At 29.6% G+C, this 19,288-nt stretch overlaps 1 protein-coding gene across 1 annotated transcript in view; it reads left to right on the top strand.

Annotated features, from left to right (window-relative positions):
• The window catches only part of LOC107436844 (cGMP-inhibited 3',5'-cyclic phosphodiesterase 3A), a 286,371-nt gene that overhangs the window by 19,037 nt on the left and 248,046 nt on the right, over window positions 1–19,288 (top strand). The gene's annotated exons all lie outside the window — the stretch shown is intronic.

The following is a 19,288-nucleotide window of genomic DNA, read 5'->3' as shown; positions in this document are numbered from 1 at the left end:
AATCTTTCATATCCTTGGATTGCTTTCAGATAAGAGCACTTTCAAATTCAGATTAGTTGTCTAAAAAGGTTGCGTTAAAATATTATCTTAGGTTTTTGCGTCAAACAGTCTTGAACGTTTTGCGTACTTATAATTTTTTTCTTGACAGTATTTTAATAATTTTTCCAGCTTGGCATGATAAAAAAATATTTTTGATTAAAAACTGGAAAATTTATTTCTTTTATTTTGCATTCCAATGAATCTATTTTTTTACTTTGCTTATTCATTTTATCTTATTAAAAAATTAAGTACTAGGCATTATTCAGACGAATATTAATTTATTAATATTATATATCTACTAGTTTCGCTAAAAGCTAACAATAACTAGTAATTTTTTTTCTATTATTCCTTCAACTAGTTATTTTATTTTTTATTTTATAACCGTCGTTGAACAGCCGACCCAATTTTATGGGTTTACAACTACTAAGGCTCAACTCCGTAGCCTTGTAATTTTGAACCCAATCCAGAAGATAAGGGAACTCCTGGATCGATTATTGGGAGAAATTTGCCTTCGTGGAGAACTTTTTGATGCAACTAACCCGTATTTGCGTTACATGGAGCGGATGACCATGAGAACCACCCACGGCTAGCCTGACGGCAAGGGAACTCTAACCTATGATCCGTCTACCACTGAGGATATTTCACGTCACTGTGGTCAGTGCTAGCCGGATGAGGAGTTCGTATCGACTGGGATTCGAACCCTGTTTGCCTCATTGGGAGGCGAACGCTCCATCCTCTGAGCCATTGCGGCTCTCAGTTAGCTATCAATCACGCAATCGATGCGGAGGATTAAGTTTTGCTTACTCCGAATTAGGTCGAAGTTCGATTTATTGTCGTATGCCTGTTTAGGCAGTGGGGGGTGCGATTGTTCCTGTTTTTCAGTGGCGCCATCTATGGCCAGGAATTCGACTTCTGCTACGCCATTCACAAAACCACAACCCGTTTATAGGGCGGGTCACATTCACACACAAAGGAGAAGGGACATAGAACACAGAGTGAGAGAAAGAAACATCCATGCCTTACCCGGGATTCGAACCCAAGACCTTTCTGATGAAAGGACAGTTCCCTGCCCCCTACACAAACCGGTCGGCCGGTGTTCAATTCGCTGTACTTAGAAGTTTAATTCCCGCATAGTAGGGCAGTAGAGAGAGTGGTGCGGAGACACAGCGATTATCAGTTATAATGACCTCCTCCCCACAGCTTATATTGTTACTCTATTTACTGCAAAATAAATTTGAACTGTTTGATAACAGTAAAGATTTATTGCTATTATTTTGACCTTCGATATAAATTGTGGTAATACGTTGTGTGTATGCTCCGGCATTATTGTCTTCGGATCATTATTACCTAAATTACCTGCAGTTGCTTTTAGAAATAAATTATAGTTAGTGTAACCCCATTTCGACGTTAACACATTGCAAGAGAGTCACATAAAAATGCGTTTTTGAAATTTCTGTGATCCTTACAAATGTTTTAAAAACTACTTCGTTTCTGCTCTGTTTTTTAAATAATTTATCCATTTGTGATTGCCACAAACATAAATGATTTAGTTTATCTGTAATCAATACTCCAATCGTTCATCGTAATTTTTTTTAAAAATTGAATTTGTTGCTATAGTGACAAGTTTGCACTATCTTTTATGAAATCTTGCATTCCACTGTTTTTTTAAAAATTTTACCTATAACAGCTGTAATACATTTTTTTTGGAAAATTTGCCCTCCTGCAATGCGTTAACAACTCAAATTTGAAATTATTTATTTCTCAACAACTAACAATATTATAATTATCAAATAAGTAACTATCTAAATTCAAATTTTAGGAAAATTTGCAATCGATTCATTGTAAAAATATCTCTCACAGGATTTCATAAAGAATCTTGCCAATGTTATAAATTTTTCATTTGCAATATTTATTAGTAAAGGACGTTAATGAAAGGCCAAACGTTAATGAAAATTTTTTGCTATAGATTTATGATAAACTTTTCTCATTGGCAATGGCACAGATTTACTATACAGCCAAAACAGCACTTCTCCCTAGTTCTATTATATTTTATCATACTGGTACATATAGACAAATTTATTCAGAGACAATAAACAAGTTTCCTTGAATTGCAGGGATCTTTTGCGGCTTTTTAACAAGCCTAAAGAAAAATTATGTCCAAGGATTAAGTAATTAAACATACGAGAAAAGTCAACAATTAAGAAACCAAAGATCTTTTACAGGGCAATAACCGAATAATTGCGTTTTGTGCTACAAAAATTAAACTGAAAGCAATTTAAGTATGGTGAGTGCATAAAACATAAATTAGAAGGAAATTACAGATTTGTTGGTTCTCTACTGTACATATATCCGAAATGAATCCAAATTTGATCTCAACGAAGATTCAGCACAAAACCAAAAGGGAACATAAGTAAAAGGGCACACAAGTTCGATACTATGTTGGTAAAAAATCGGCTAAGTCCAAAAATTAAGAACAAGCGTAGTCCAAAACCATTAGGATATTAAATAAATCCAATAAGCATGTAAATCGAGTAGGTCAGAAAGTTGAAGAAATGTTGAACAAAAAAAAAAAAAAAAAATGAAGGCTTCTGATTCCCTTTTGCAGGATGGTGGTTCCGTCACGGCAGCACGGTCACGCTTGCCTTGCCGTTAATTTAACGGCACCAGAAAGAAGTTGAACCACAGTATTGTTCGTCGAAATAATCGAAAATAGTTTTAAATGAATTTTTATTAGTGTTTTTTAACTTTATTGAAAACCACTGTTGCTTTTGATGGAGGTTGATTTAATTGACGCAAAATTAAACTGAATTACATGAGCAAGACATGAAAAGAACGTCTGATCACTTCGGGGACAAATTCTCCCATATGAATGAGACACGTATGGTATGTTTTTATTAAAGCTTGTCTGTGCATCGTTTATTTATTTTTGCCGATTTCTTTAATTTCAAAAAAACTCAGTGGTTGCAAAATTCAAATGACAGTGTTGGAATTATTTTGGAGTGGAAGAATGATTTAAGTGTACTTTGAAAGTCGATGAGTTATCATTAAAAAAAACGGACTTTTTTGAAGCAGCAAAAATGTGAATATTATGGAACAAACAACTTAAGTGAGTATTTGAGATTTATAGATTTTGCTTACTATATGCGTGCCAACTTGAAATAAAAGCTATACTCTGATGCAAGTTAAGAAAAAACCATGTGTGAGTCTGCTTGTAAGAGAAAGCCTGTTTGCATGTAAGTGAGTATCAAATACATGCCAAACTCCTGATGCGAAAGTATATATCAACGTCACTAACTCTTGAAATGACGTTTCAAAGCTACTTTTTTGCTTGCTCTCTTATTAAACAACTATAATGAATCAACAAGTGATAAAAATTAATAAAAATGTTGTCCAAAAATCGTAAAAAGTATACTACTTTCATTTAAAGAAACTGATGAAAGAATAATAAACGTTATTTCTTGTAGACGATTTTTTACAGCGAAACAAAAATTACTCACCTCGCATTTGATTTGTTAAGCATAATTGATTTGTTAAGCATGTCAGCATAAGATACGTCATTTTTAACGCTCCAATCAAACCTAATGTTGCAACGTCATATAGTTGTTTCTTTTTCAAGAAAGAAAGTTCTCCTTGTTTATCAAAATATGTCGCCAAGTATAGAATTCCAGTAAAACTACGAAACTATAACCTTTTTTTAATAATTCTGTGACATATATAGTAAAAGATAGCACGAATTAAATATTTCTGACTGATGTGTTAAAATTTTAAAATCTTTTATATTGCTTTGAAAGCATATTTGTATAATTGGGATAACTCAATAAAGCAGAACTAAATGCACTCGCCGATCATTACTTAAATCCTATACCGCAATGGTCTTTTCTTAAATTGCAACGGAGTATAGTCATAGTTTTCATTTCTTAATATCAACGCATTTCCTAACATGAGCTTGTTTATTAAAATTAACTCTTATATCATTCATCCATTCAATCTTTCATACCACAGTAAACACATTGCGAATTTAAAATAAAGTCTTATAAACTTTTCTAATCTGGAATACTTTACTTTTCTCATTTTTAGATTAATAGACTTTGTTTCTTTATCGAGCATCATTAGGATAAATTGTAATGGCGATGCATCATCATTAAGACCAAGTTCAGAACTATTTAATTGTTTGAGTAACAATGAAGAGCAATATAAGATTCCAAATGGTTATTTACAACCAATTTGGACCTACCATAAATGACTAGGTGACGATTTATCTAATTAATAGTCCTCTTTGAGAGCTTAAGCTTTCAAAATATTTATTGTTTTAGTAAAAATTGGCCTAGGGTTTTGTATCTACAATTAATGATAAAAAGAGGCTTGAGTATTTAATTTATTTTTAAAGATTTCTGTTTATGACTAAAATTTACAAATTATATAAAAAGTAATATCAGTTACTACAAAAAAGATCTCGAAACTCTTGACATTTACTATTAATTCACATAAACATTTTTAAAAATATAAAAGAATGTGTTTAAAAATGATTGACGTTATTGTTTTCTTCGTTATTTTTTGACAAACCGTTTATACGAATGTAAATTTATAATGTTTATTACTATTGTATTTATATAAACAGTCAGCTAGCCGGATAGCCTATCAAACATGTTGCGCTGCAAGCATCATATTGAGGGCTTCATTTTAGATTTAAGTAAAAAAGGCTTTTTAAACATATCGAAAGTATTCAATAATATAGAGCTCATTGCTTTAAGAAATGAGACTAAACTCACCTAAGAAACCAGCAAGTCGGGATTGGGGTAATGTAGGGTAAAGCTTTACACTTTTTAGAGCAACAACATGATGATGGAAATATGATCAAATGCAAGAATGGAACTATAAACTGCATATGTCTTAAATCTTCTAGAAGTGCACAGACATTTTCTGGCTTTGCTTAATCATCAACTTTTTTAAGAACTTCCATTGTAAAAAAATCTGTTAAATTAACGGGAAAACGAGCAGCATGTGCTAAAACCGTTTATTTCACAGACAAATACTCCTATTTAAGCAGATAGTACTGTTATCTTAGCAAACTAACTTCATTATTTTTACAAACATACCCTGTTATTTTAACTAAAAAATATCTAGCAACTTTGTCAGCATCGTAGTAGGTGAGATCTTGGGATTTGATCCTGGATCATCTCATTGGAAGGGGAGTCTTCTGTCCTCAGCTACCTAAGTTCTAGTGTTCATCTTGAAGAAAAATCTTAAACTGTCTTTATTGTAAAATTCTTTTTGAAATCATATTTAAGTGTAAAAACATTTAAAACTATAGTGATACACCCTTACAAAACTGTCTGATAACTGAACTTAATAAAAAATTACTTCTAAAGAAGCGTAATAATCCAGTTGAGTATCTTTTAAGAATAAAGTCGATACACAGTCTTATTTATACGGTGTTTAAAACCATAAAATAATTGGTGAAAAACAGGGAGAATATTTATAAAATGATTTAAAAAAATGTAAAATTATCATTCAGTAAACGTAACCGTGTGGTAAAAATTAGAATTTTAACTGATAGTTTCAATGGTAAAAATTAGAATTTTAACTGACAGTCTCAATCCATTTATGTAAAAAGCAGACAGTGAAGGCTCTGGCCCATAAAGGTGAGGCATGCCAATCGAAGAAGAAGTCGAAGTAAAAAACAGAGAAAAACCGTTTTGTCAACAAAACAGATTTAAACAGTCAAAAAATCAAGAAAATAAGTGAAAAATTGGGTTTTTTTACATTTCTGTGGATATTGGTTAAAAAGAGAAAAATCTATATTTTTCTTTAGACATTTTTCATTTTCGATGAAAAATATGTTTTTTTTCTTCTAGAGTTTACGTTCATTTTTTATAGCGTAGTTAGCAAATGACGAAGGTTTTCTTTTACATTAAAAAGCTTGTGAAGGATTTTTTGAATAGGTAATATTACTTAAAATGCTTACTACGCATATATTCTTTTAGCAATGTTTTTCAAAACTTTTGTCAAGGGAAATAAAAAATAGTCCTTCACATTTGAGGCGAAGTTATCTTAATGATAATGAATAAATAGCCTGATAATTTTCCCTTTTATAACTTTTTACAAAATTAAGTTTCTCATATTATGATAAATTTAATATAAATATTTATGAAGGTAAAATACCATTCAGAAATAAATTTAAACAGCTTAGTTTCCGGGAGAGGACTATACATTCTTCTTATTTAACAATGCCGTTGATGATAGTATACATAAAAAAACTTTTTAAAAGCAGCAGACATTCAAATTATATAAAACTGCTGAAATGATTTGAATGTTTCTATATCAGATTTTGATAATATATCAGTTACAAACATGATTATAGGAATAATATTCACTATATTAACTCCATGACTAAATTAAGCATTTTATCAACGGTAATTGTATTCTGCTACATCAAATCATGTCGCACCATATTGATAATAATCGGGTGATTGATAAAAATAACAAATACTGAATCAGATATAAAACATCATTTACCTTTTAATGAATAAAAAAAAACGTGATATAAAGCTGATTCACGAATCATTTGAAAGTTCCTGCTCTTTAGGGTGAATAATAAACAAAGCAAAAACATGAATATATAAATGATATTCACTCTATTAAACATTTTATCAGCGGTTATTGTATTTTATTATGTTAACTCATGTATCATTATATTGATAATAATCGTGTGAAGGATAAAAATAATGAATCATAATGAATAATGAATCGGATATAAAACATGTTTTATGTCTCAGTAAAAAATCGTATAAAGCTGTTTCATGAATGAGATTCAAATTTATTTTCCATTTTAGTAAACGAAAAGTTATTCGTTTGAGTCATAAATCGTCTATAAAATATATATTTCCAAGTGGGCAACGCTACTTTTGACGCTATAAATTCACATTAGCGCAACGTTCCTAATACCTATCACTTTAGACAGGTATGTTGCATCCGTCGAACATTATGAGTCATGAATATTAATTAAGACCCTCTAATGAATTCTCAGGCGATGATTTAGCTCAAACATATTGTCAACTTGAGTTGGAGAGCTCCCAGCGACGACATATACCATCCCCTCAATTAGCGCTTGTAATCTTCAAGCGGAATCAATAACACATTATGAGATTTTAGGCAAATGACTCTTTTCGCGCTATGTATATTTATGAAATCATTTTAACATTATATAATAAAACGTGGAAAATCCGCTGTCGGCGTCATTCATCTGTGCTATTTATGGTATAAAAGATTCCTGGAATTCAGGTTATCAGTGATGGCAGAATGACTGTTTTGCAAATATGATTATATCCATATCAGGGACTAGTTATTGAAAATTGATTATAGGCGTTGAGGTTGAAGCATGGAACTTATAATTTTTACCTCGTCCTCATATTTGAGCAGTTTAACTTTTATAGAAAAATATTATTGAAATAGCCATACTATTTAATAACATTATTTTCCTTTACTATTATATATACAGGGTGGTCCTAAAATATATGTCAAAAATGTAAAGGTATGTAGAGGGGACCTAAATAGACATATTTCGTATAGGATTGTGTGTGCGGTAATGCCGCCTTGAGCCGGTAGAGAATCGAATTTTCTTTTGTCTTTTCAGTTTCCTTTGATTCATACTGCTTTACAAGCTAGTGCTTTAATGTGCCATTACCGCACACACATTCCTAATCGAAATATGCTTATTTATGTTCCCTCTACCTACCTTTACATTTTTGACATATATTTTAGGACCACCCTGTATATATATATATATATATAGGTTGAAGAATTTTTTTATTCTTGTGAATACTAATTTCTTTTTTTTTTTCTATGNTAAGTATCAGTCTGAAAAAAAATGAAAATATAGGAAAAAGATGTTAGCATAACTTCATTTACAGTTTAAAATTTAAGAAAAAGCTTATAGAGAAATCATGGAAAAATTACGGAACAATGAAAAAAGGAGGAAAAATAAAAATAAAAATACCAAGAAAGCGGAGAAATAAAGGAAAAAAAATTAATTAAATTCTGGAAAATAAAAGATACAATCCTTTCTTCATCTTACACGATTATATCCGCAAAAAGGAGTGCTTTCTAATATTGTATCAATGTAGCCAAAGCAAAGCACATCAATACAATAGTGTGAGGAAAAAAAAATTTCTGTTTTTACGTGATATTTTTACTTATTGTGTTCTATTTTATTTGTTGTAATTTTTTTGAAAATTTTTTTTGAGTGCTCCTCACAGTATTGTATTGATATGTTTTGCTTTGTCTATATTGATACAATATTAGAAAGAACTCCTTTTTGCGGATATAATCGTGTAAGCTGATGAAAGGATTGTATCTTTTATTTTCCGGATTTTTAATAATTTTTTTTCCTTTTGTTCGGATTTTTTTCCAGTTTCTTGTTATTTTTCTTTTTGTTATTATTTTTCCTTCTTACCCTTTTTCCATTGTCCTGCAATTTTTTTCCATGTTTGCTCTACATTTTGAACTTATTTAATGAGTTCTATTTACTTGCGGTTTATGTGCAGTAAAAAAAAAACTTATTGTTTTTTTTTAATTTTCTTCTTGTTTTCTTTTTCATTTTGTGTTTATATATATATATATATAGTCATTAAAGTTATATTATTTTTATTGCAGAACTCTTTCTCTTTAGTTTAAATACTGCTAAACCTCTTTTCGGTTCTAGTTTTGAATCTTGAATGGCGTTATAGTTAGTCTTTACAAATCAATTTCTCTTCTATTTGTAATGATCGATGAGACTATTTCGTGCTCAGAATTATCAATAATGTCTTCTAAAAAGAGAAGTTGTGACATAACGGATATCTAAATTGATACATTCGTGTTTTGCTTTTTTTATCATTTCAGACTAATTCATTTTCTCTCCAAAAGTCCTTTTGTTGGACTTAAATTTTTTTTGTTTTGTCACGCACGATGAAGTTGATCAAAGATAATAGAACCATTAAATGATCCCTTATATTTAGGTATGGCAAACTCGAAAATCCAAGAATTTTATAGCGTCCGATATTAGTTTAACGAAATTCTTAGTTAAATTATTCATAAAATGACTCTAAAAGCAACCACTTAGTGAATAATGCAGTATGATGACTAAATAACGGATCTTAATTAAGGTGAGGACCCCGTGAAACCCGACGATAATTTAAATATGAACGGTAATAAGAGGTAAAAGAAAGGTAAAAGCACTCAAACTATAACTCTAAAAGCAACCACTCAATGAATAATGCAGTACAAAGACAAAAAATAAAATACTTTTTATTAAGTTGAGAACCCTGCGAAATCTGACGATAATAAGTAACATAATCATCTCGAGCACTGGAGCTGCTCAATTTAAGTGTATAGATCAAAAATCATGTAAAGTATGATTTTTTCACACAAACATTCTGTTGCTTAAAAGTGAAATTGATAATTCATGTGAATATGAATTGGAAAATCTTTAACTCACATGGCTGTTTGTAGTTCATCTCGCAAACAAGATTATTGATGCAATGTATGAAATCACTTAATTAATTGAAATTTGTTTCCAATTTTAAAATGACATAGGGTAAGAAAAGAAAACTTTTAATATATATACTTTTTTTATCACTGAAATGACCGATGTTTAAGAACCAACGAAGACGTTGTCATACCAACGTTGACTACCACGCAATTGAAAGGAGTAGCTTAGTTTCTGATTACGTCGAATAAAATAGTGCCAAGCATAAATCACAATGTGAATGTACTCGAGGAAAATGTTCTGGTCAAATTACCGTACTCTATGGTAATAAAATTTCTGATAAAATAACTGACAAACATAATTCTAATTTAAAAAACCAAAATATTCGATATATAAATCGAGGTTTTTTACGTTTAAATCGTAGCATAATCATGGTAATTTTTCCGTTCACATGATAACGGCTTAACGGGATTCTGATTTTTAAAATTTTAGCTCTGATAACCGCAAATTTAGAATTAAATACGAAACTAAAATGTAAACTTAACTAAATCAATGGCTCTATGCCAATCTCTAATGATATGATAAAATTACTAAATTTTACCGCCATTACCAAACTATATCACAGATTATAAAACCATATTTTGTTATAAATTTTACCAATATCGTTACCAAAGCGCTTGAGTAAAAATTACTGAGCTTCTTGGTGTTGCCGTGGAACTAGAAACACGGTAAACTGTACAGATTTACCATTGTAGACTTTACCATGTACCATTGTACAGATTGTACCATTGTAAACTTTGTAGATTTACCATACTTTCTTTTCCTTCGTGTTTGACAACCAAAATTTTTAGACAGCTGTTCCAATTAGTTGAGAATATAAAGGATTTTTTTTAAAAAGAAAAATGCTGTTATTATTAAAATTGAAATTTATTAAAAATAATAAGAAGTTATCAAACGATCAATCAACAGTCAGATGTGTGCAATAAAAACTTTCTCAATAAAACTCCTTTTTAACAAGCAAAACTTAAAACATTTTGAAGAAGAAAACTATTAAATTATCCATATTGATCAATATTATTCAGTGTGCGTTTTATGTTTTAATTCCTTTCAATTTTTTCCCTTCAATCGTCTATTTAAAATACTGCAGAATATCAGTGTTTAACCATAATTTAACTCTAAATTTGCGGGAATTGAAATTAATTACTCCTTAATTAATGAATATAACCGCAGGGATAAACTATAAGTGAACATTAATTAAAGTGATTCTAGTCTTGAAGTCCCCTGAGCTATGGAAACTGAAGCCTAGTGTACCAATTATTGATTCTTAAAACATTTTAATGGATAATTGCGGCCATGAAAAGCCCTTAAATTTTATTTTGAAATAAATGATTCTTGGAAATATATTTAACGAATCATTTAGTTTTTGTAATCTTAAAAAGTAAATAGGGTTTAATTAACGATTTTATTGTTTTTCTTTTCCTTTCATAAAAAAAATTAAAATCAGAGCTTAATTTCTGTAAGATAAAATCATTATTTTGAAAAAAAAAGTTGCAGGCAATTAATTTCAGATTAAAAATATTTTAGTTTTCATTTAACGTTTTGTAAATGAACATTAATTTTTATTAGGAATAATTCTTTACATTTGTGCAATGTATAACTATGCATTTTAGAAATGTTTTAAAATATATTTTTAGATTAACAGGACAAAATTAGTAATGCAGTTTAATTACTATTTTTTTAAGTAAATCTATTATGAATATATATTTTTTTATTTCAATCATATTCAACTTTATAAGCTTAGAAATATTTTCCCCTATTATTTATTATATTTAAAGTAAAGTGCAGTAAGTACTTAGGTTAAGCATTTAGAATAAAATCATAGTATCTGCTGCTAAATAATGTTAATGTGTTCTTTTTGAACTACAAATTTATAATAGTTACAGTGTATTCAAAATAACATTTATGAGAATATGGCTTAAAGAATTGGGTTGAATTTTGCAAAACGTGAACTCTTAATTGTTTGACAATATTGTTTTTTCAAGTGAGTGTCATTTCAGACCATTATGAGAATTTATGTTGCTTCTGACCTATTAGATGAGCATCCGTCTTATTCCTTTCGCCAGTCATCCACAGCATGATCGGTGACCATGGCTAGTGGATTAAACTATCATAAATTTAGGGAAAATATTTAGAACAGGTTTCGTTTTGGATAGGAGATATCAAAAGTTCTCCTCTTTGAAATACAGGGTGTTTATAAAGTCCCGGAACCATTTTGATGTTTAATAACTCATGAAATAACAAAGATAGATTAAAATTAATAAAAGTTTCATGACCTTTAGGAATGAGCTTCTACTTGTGCCCCTTTCGTCACACGGAGAATATCAAGTCGATAGTCAATTTCGCGCCAGGTAGCGGCAAGCATGTCGGCATCCACAGAGGTTATTGCGGTTGTAATTCTGGCTTTTAGGTCATCAATGTTCGACACGATCCTCCAGTAAACATTTTTCTTTATAAATCCCCAAAGAAAAAAGTCCAGCGGCGGTATATCAGGTGATTTGGGTGGTCAAGGAATTGGACCTCCTCGCCCAATCCATCTTAATGGAAAATAGTCATCCAAAGAACTACGAACAATGATACCCCAATGAGGTGGTGCACCATCTTGTTGCAAAAAGACTTGTGGCTGAAGCTCTTCCAGTTGTGAAAATACGAAGTTTTCCAACATGACTAAGTATACGACTGATGATACCGTCTTTTCTGTAAAAAAAAAAAGCCCCAATGACTCGGTCGTGCATTAGCCCACACCACACATTAACCTTTAGGGAATCCTTTTGTGCCTCACGGTATTCATGGGGGTTTTCAGATCCCCATATGCGCACATTATGGCGATTAACAATACCAGAAACATGAAAGGATGCTTCGTCGGAGAACATTATACGCTTCAGAAAATTAGCAGCATCTTCTATCCTTCCTACCATATCTGTTGTAAACCTCTAAAAAAGAAGGGGGCACACGTGGAAGTTCATTGACAAGGGTCATGAAACTTTTTGAGTCTATCTAACCATTTAAGTTATTCATTTTAATCTATCTTTATTATTTATGAGTTATTAAACATCAAAATGGGTCCGGGAATTTATAAACACCCTGTATATCGACTCAATGCTCTATNCATCTCATTGAAAAGTGTTTCCTCAAAAACGAAGAAGATTTCTTGAAATTCCAGGGGAAAATTTTTGCAATGTATACCTTTCTGTCCTGCCTTAGAAGATTAATCTTCGTTTTTAATTAATGAATAAATTTCTTCACAAAAATTCAAGTATTCATTCTATTTTTATTTTTTAATCATTTTTTTTAATGTTTCAAGGGATTTATAATTTTAAAATTAAGTTTGATAGTATTTTCTTTACATTATCTTAATTTTGAATGTGCTTTTTAAACAAAACAGTATTATATATTTAAAGCTAAAGTGATTATTTCTTTGGTGCTATCTGCTTATAAGTGTTTGGACTTCAAACCAAAATTATAAACTTATATAGCATTCTCCCCAACAGTTTATTTTCCATATAATTTTTTTTTGGTCCAGTGCCCACCTGGATAATGACCTAGGTCATACAGGCACCTGAAGAGCAGATTTGTTGGCCACTCTTTCAGGGGCACCATATTAGGTGGGCCAACGTTGCTCCCAGAGTAAGGACAGATAGTAGAGATAGTTTTCCATATACATAACTTAACTCTAATAACCATTTTCTTTTGATCAAAGGGTGATAATTGTAAATTGTGAGTGAAATTTAAATAAACCAATTTATAGATTTTTAAGACGAAACTTTTTTTTATTTCTTGAGACAAGTAATGTCTTAAAATGATTGATATGTTACTGATGATTACTAATATGTTTTTATTTTATTTTATTTCGTTTTTAATTATAATGTTTTAAGAAATTCAGACAAAATTTGGCAGAATTTCTTTCTTAAATCTTCCTCTGTCATCATGGCTTAAGTATAATATACTTGTTTTAGAAGCTAGGAAGAAAACAATTAAATAGATTGCTTCCGCTCTTAACTTTGTAGGATAAAAGTGCTTGATTTAATTCTAATGCTTTTATTTTACTTCGTTCCTAGTTAATTTAATCTATAGTTCTGCTCTTAAAAGTACTCTGTTTCCGTAGCATTAAAAAAACTACGTTCTTTAAACTTTAATTGGTTTAATTTTTATTAGCTCTTCTTTCATATTTCCCAACAATATACATTGAATCTAGATTAGAATAATTCATTTGAAAATTTATTTTAATCTTATTAAAAGAATTATTATTTCGCTTGCTACAATTATAATATTTTACAATTATGTATACATAATTGTAAAATACAATTATGTATATTTTCTTAAATATATTTTCAGTAAATATCTAAAAACTAATTGATTTTCTACAATTAAAAGTTGAGCATATTTTTAAAATTTTATTATTATAATACTTTATTATTTTTATTATTAATAATTTATTATCAGTATAATAACTTAATTCTTAATGAACTTATAAGTATGACGTAATTAAAATAGTATTTAATAAACCTATTTTACGTTTATGTGAATAATTAATTTATGATTAATAATTATTATTATGATTATCGTTGGAATGAGTTGTTATCTGAAGTATGAACAAACTTTGTTTTGATTTGATGTTCTTCAATTAAGAGTTTAATCTTTATTTAATAATTTGTAATTAATCAGCATAATTACTTCACTTTTAATAAACTTATAAGCATTAAGTAAATAAAATATAACTCAATAAAAAAAGTTCTATGTTTATGAGAATGATTAATTTATAAGCATATCTTATATTTATGTGTTTGATTAATTTATAAAATTATTTGAATACCAATAGAATGAGTTGTTATCTTAAGTATGACTAAACTAAATATTTAGACCTGGTGTTTGATAGATATTTACATGACATATTTTTCTTCATGTTTAATTGTATCGCTCGCTACCAAACGCCTATGTATTTATTTTAAAATAAATAAAATTATAATCAGAAGCAAATAATTTAAAATTTGCACTGCAACGTCCCTATTTTTCATGATTTTCTTATGAAATTTAAAAAAAAATCTTGATTGTTGATATTATACCACAAAGTTTATTTCTGCATAATGTCGTCTTTTTAAACCGCAAAATTATTTTGAAAAGATAAAACTTAATTCAATTACGCTATTTTATTTTTCTCTTAAGTTGATTAAATTATTTCTTTTTGGATCTTTTTTTTTTAAAAAAAGTATAAATTTTGGATCTAAGTAAGAGTAACAAAATATAACTGAGTGATGTAACTTTAACTTACATTAAACGTGTTTTGGGCTAACATTTTAAAAGTTTTCTTAAATTGGTTTATTAAAACGTGTCTTATAAATCAGTTTACTGTGCACGAAGAAAAATGATCTGGAAAAATTACCACATTGTGTGGTAATGGCATTTTTTGGTAAAATGAAACATCATTCTGGTTAAAAAAAAATACGGTATTTAAATTATTCATTTGTTAATTATTCATTTGTTAATTTTTCTGTTCAAATGGTGACGGTTTACCGAAAATTCTGGTTTTCGAAATTGTAGCTCTTATTACTCCCCCAACCCATTTAGTAAAAAATATAAAATTGAAAAAAAAATTTTTACTACTCGTTAAGATATGATAAAATTACCATATTTACCAAACTTTATTACATATTATGAAAGAACATTTTATTGTTAACTTTACTATAATCATTGCTAAAACGCTTCTTTAAAAATTTCATTGCTCGTTGGTATTCCAACTTTTATTTTATTTTATAACCGTCGTTGAACAGCCGATGCAATTTTTGATTTTACGACGACTAATGTTCAACTCCCTAGTCTTGTCATTTTGAACCCAATCCAGAAGACAAGGGAACACATGGATCAAGTATTGGGAGAAATTTTGCCTTCGTAAAGGACTTTTTGATGGAACTAATCCTCATTTGCGTTACATGGAGAGGAAGACCACGAGAACCTCCCACGGTTAGCCAGACGTCAAGGGGACTCAAACCCATGATCCGTCTACCACTGAGGATATTTTACGTCAGCACTATGGTCGGTGCAAGCCGGATGGAGAATTCGTATCGACCAGCCATCGCCGGGATCGAACCCCGGTTCACCTCATTGGAAAGCGAACTGCCAATTTAGCAAATATTCTATAAATTTGACAGTATTCAGATTGTTTTGACCATACTTTTTTTCAGTGTAATATTAAAAAAATTGTAAGCGTCGCCACCAGTGTTTTGGATGCTTAACCTCATTTTGTTTTATTTTGTAGCACAAAAACTATAAGACACAGAATTCTGAAATTGAAAAGTAGTGTTTAGAAAAATATATAAGAAGTATGAGGAAATAAAAAACTGGTGGTAAAAAATACCATTCAGTCAACAAAAATGCAACTATAGATTTGTATATCGTCTTTGGAAAATCTGTAGTGTTCCGAAAAGGCCATTTCTATTTATGAACTAAACAAGAGTTTTCCTTTTTGAAAGACCAATTTGTTCGAAAGTTACTACAATATTAAGTATATTTTTCGTAAACTTTTTCACACTTTCATTTGTTTTACGTTACATTTTGTGCTGTTGAAAGGAAGAAAGGAGCTATGGACCTTAGAAATTTGAAATAACTAAGGTGTATGGAAAAATATAATCTAAGATTTAGTTGGAATTAAAAGGAACAAACCGTAATTAGTTCGAGAGTTATTTACTATAAAACTGATAGTAAGAACTCAGTCAGTAAATTCAGTAATAAAATCTACATTCCTATGTAATGCAATCACTGAATTGAAATTAAAGTACTTCAAAGGCTTATTTCCTTTACAAACTTAGTAATTTTTTTTTGAAATTTTAATTTGTTTGAAAATTATTCATAATATATAATGTCTTAAGTGATTTTGTTTTGGTATCTTTTATAATGACTTTTTATAAACTGTGTCGAAACATTTATTTCTCGCTGGATTTTTATTTTATAAGCTTGCACGTGACCTCATAGCAAACGTAACAAAAAATATAATGAATATTATAAAAATGTAAGAGGGTAACAGATTAGATGTTGCCCGATATAAATCTTAACGTATGTATCGAGATTTTTACTTATTTAAAAAGCTCAGAAGAATTAAGAGCTCACGAGAATTAAATGCTCAAGAGAGTTATGAAAAGCTCAAAATAATTTTTTTTTCAATTTGAACTGTTATATGTTAAAGTTATCGTTCTATATTGTTAGCATGTAAAATTGTCTATATATTACTTCTCATTGTGTCCCTCGTTACAGTTAAAATATATTTTTTCCATTAAATACTATTGATTGTTTTTCAAATCTAATAATCTTTTAATCTCCTTACAATTTACATCTTAAGAAAATATGCCTGCATAAAATGATAATTTTTATACATTTTATAAGCAAAATTATCCTTTTTTGAAACGACTTTTGAAGAAAATATGATAGAGGAAACAACCATGGGGATTGTCGATCAGAGATTCTAAATTAAACAAAAAAAGAAATATACTTTTGACTGATATTGCAAAACAAAGAATTTTTCATTTATATTCCACATGGAAATGTATTATTCATTTAATTCTTATCTAAACCAGGTTGGGCCTTAATGAACACCTTCACTACTAATATATACTTTTGAAAACGCTGTCAAAGAGAGATTGACCTTATGGATCACAAAATGTCATTTAACAAAAATGCTTTTAAAAAAAGACGAAATAAAACCGTGAAGGTTTTATTAACTGATAAGGGAAGTAGGCAAAGGGAATTAAGAATATTGGAATAAAGGAAATTAAATAAATAATCCAAGTAAACTCAAGCGGTAAGATATTATTTGATTAAAAACTTCATTCGTTTCAAAAATAAGCAGATAGAAACAAAAATCGACACGTTTAAAAAGCTCAAAAATTGGTGCCTATTCTCAAGATTAACCAGACGTTTTTATTTCCCACTCGGTCTATTTTTTTTTTTTTTAATTTTTCCAGTTTGTGTCAACAACTTTATATTTCAAATTACTTTGGTTTCTTCATTCACGTCTAGCCAATCTTAAGAATAGGAATCTATCTTTTATCTCTTGAAAAATGCCGACTTCTATTTCCATCTGAAAACTATTAAATACAATTGTTTATTTTTCAAATCTAATAATCTATTAGTATCTTAACAGTTTACATCTTACCAAAATACGCTTACATAAAATGATGATTATTTCTCATTTCTAAGCAAAATTATCCTTTTTTTAAGCCGACTTTTAAGGAAAAAACGATAGACAAAACAAAAATGGAGATTGTTGAGAGGAGTTTCTTAATTAAATAAAAAGAAAGAAGCATACTTTTATTTGATATTGCAAAGTAAAGAATTTTTTTAATGTATATATTCTCCATGGAAACACATTATTCATTTAATTCATATATAAATCAGTTTGTGCCTCAGTGAATAATGTCTAAAAGAAATTCGCAATATGGGTCATAAATTATTTAACAAAAATGATGAAAAAGGAAGAAATAAAATCGTGAAGGCACCTTTATTTTTGTTGAAAAGTTAAAGTTTGTATTTTAAATTATTTTGGAATATGGATATTAAATTATTATTACTTCTCATTCACGTCTGGCAAGTTGTGAACTTGGGCATCGATCTTTGAGCTTTTGAAACATGTTGACTTCTATTTCTATCCGCATATTTTCGAAGCTAATGATGTTTTTTTTAATCAATTAAAATTATAGAAATTATTGAAGAAGCTTCCCAGTTTTGATTTTTTTTTTGCTTCCCGCTTTCGTCACTAGTGATTTGACAAATTTCACCATCGATATTTTTCTCTCTCTCTGAAGTATTTCAATGCAAGATCTCTTATAAAATATATATATATGTAACATAAAAAGCTTCAATTAATCTTTTTATGTTAGTTTCTTTGTTATAAAACAACTCCTAATTTATTACTACTTAATTCTTCGAATCGAAGCACTTTATGATACTTTTAAGAAACCACATCCTGTTTCTAAATCTATTTTTAGCCAACTATACATAAATTTAAATAAGGATATTTTTTCCTTTTAAGCCTTGTGAGAATCGCGTGATATATTTAATTAACCAATAGTAATTTCTGAGTTTTCCCTCTTTTCCCTAAATAGAGGCATTTTAGGATTTTTTGCAAGATTTTCCCTACCAGAAAGACTGTTTGCTGATGGAGTAAACATCACTTTTTCGCTCCCACTCAACTAAGAATGATCAAATAAAACTTACTCTGATTTAATTAAAATCCTGTGTCTGTTTCCCTGCTCGGTCCGACTGCATCATTTTACAAGCCGAGCAGAATATCAATGCTGCGAAATTAATTGGATTTGGATGAACCTTGAAAGCATAGTCTGCAAATTTATCAATTTCGGTGTTAGTCAGTGACTCATCTTAACGAAGAAGATGGTTTATTCCCCTTTTCTACTAACTCTTCTCGTGTTTACTCTTGGAATGGTGCGACTATGGAGAAAACATTAAGAAAGAAAAAAAAAATGTTTCGTTTACCCTTTTCGAGAATTCCATGTCTCTAAAGACCATCTGTTCCATATTTGTGTGTTCCTGCTTATTTCAAAGTGACAGCGATTCTACATTTCCAGAAGTTCATCTTAATGGCTACGATTCTGTTCGCGTGTGCAGTTTAGTGATAATACAGTGATTCGCGCAGTGATTCCCAGTGTTTAGTGATAATCCTCGATGGAAAATTCTTCAATGGTATTCATATAATGAAAATTTACTTCGATCCGTGCTTTT

This window comes from Parasteatoda tepidariorum, chromosome 3 (genome assembly GCF_043381705.1).
Source record: "Parasteatoda tepidariorum isolate YZ-2023 chromosome 3, CAS_Ptep_4.0, whole genome shotgun sequence".
Taxonomy (NCBI): Eukaryota; Metazoa; Arthropoda; class Arachnida; order Araneae; family Theridiidae; genus Parasteatoda; species Parasteatoda tepidariorum.
The sequence above is the reverse complement of the archived record's forward strand: the minus strand, read 5'-3'. Positions and strand labels throughout refer to the sequence as shown.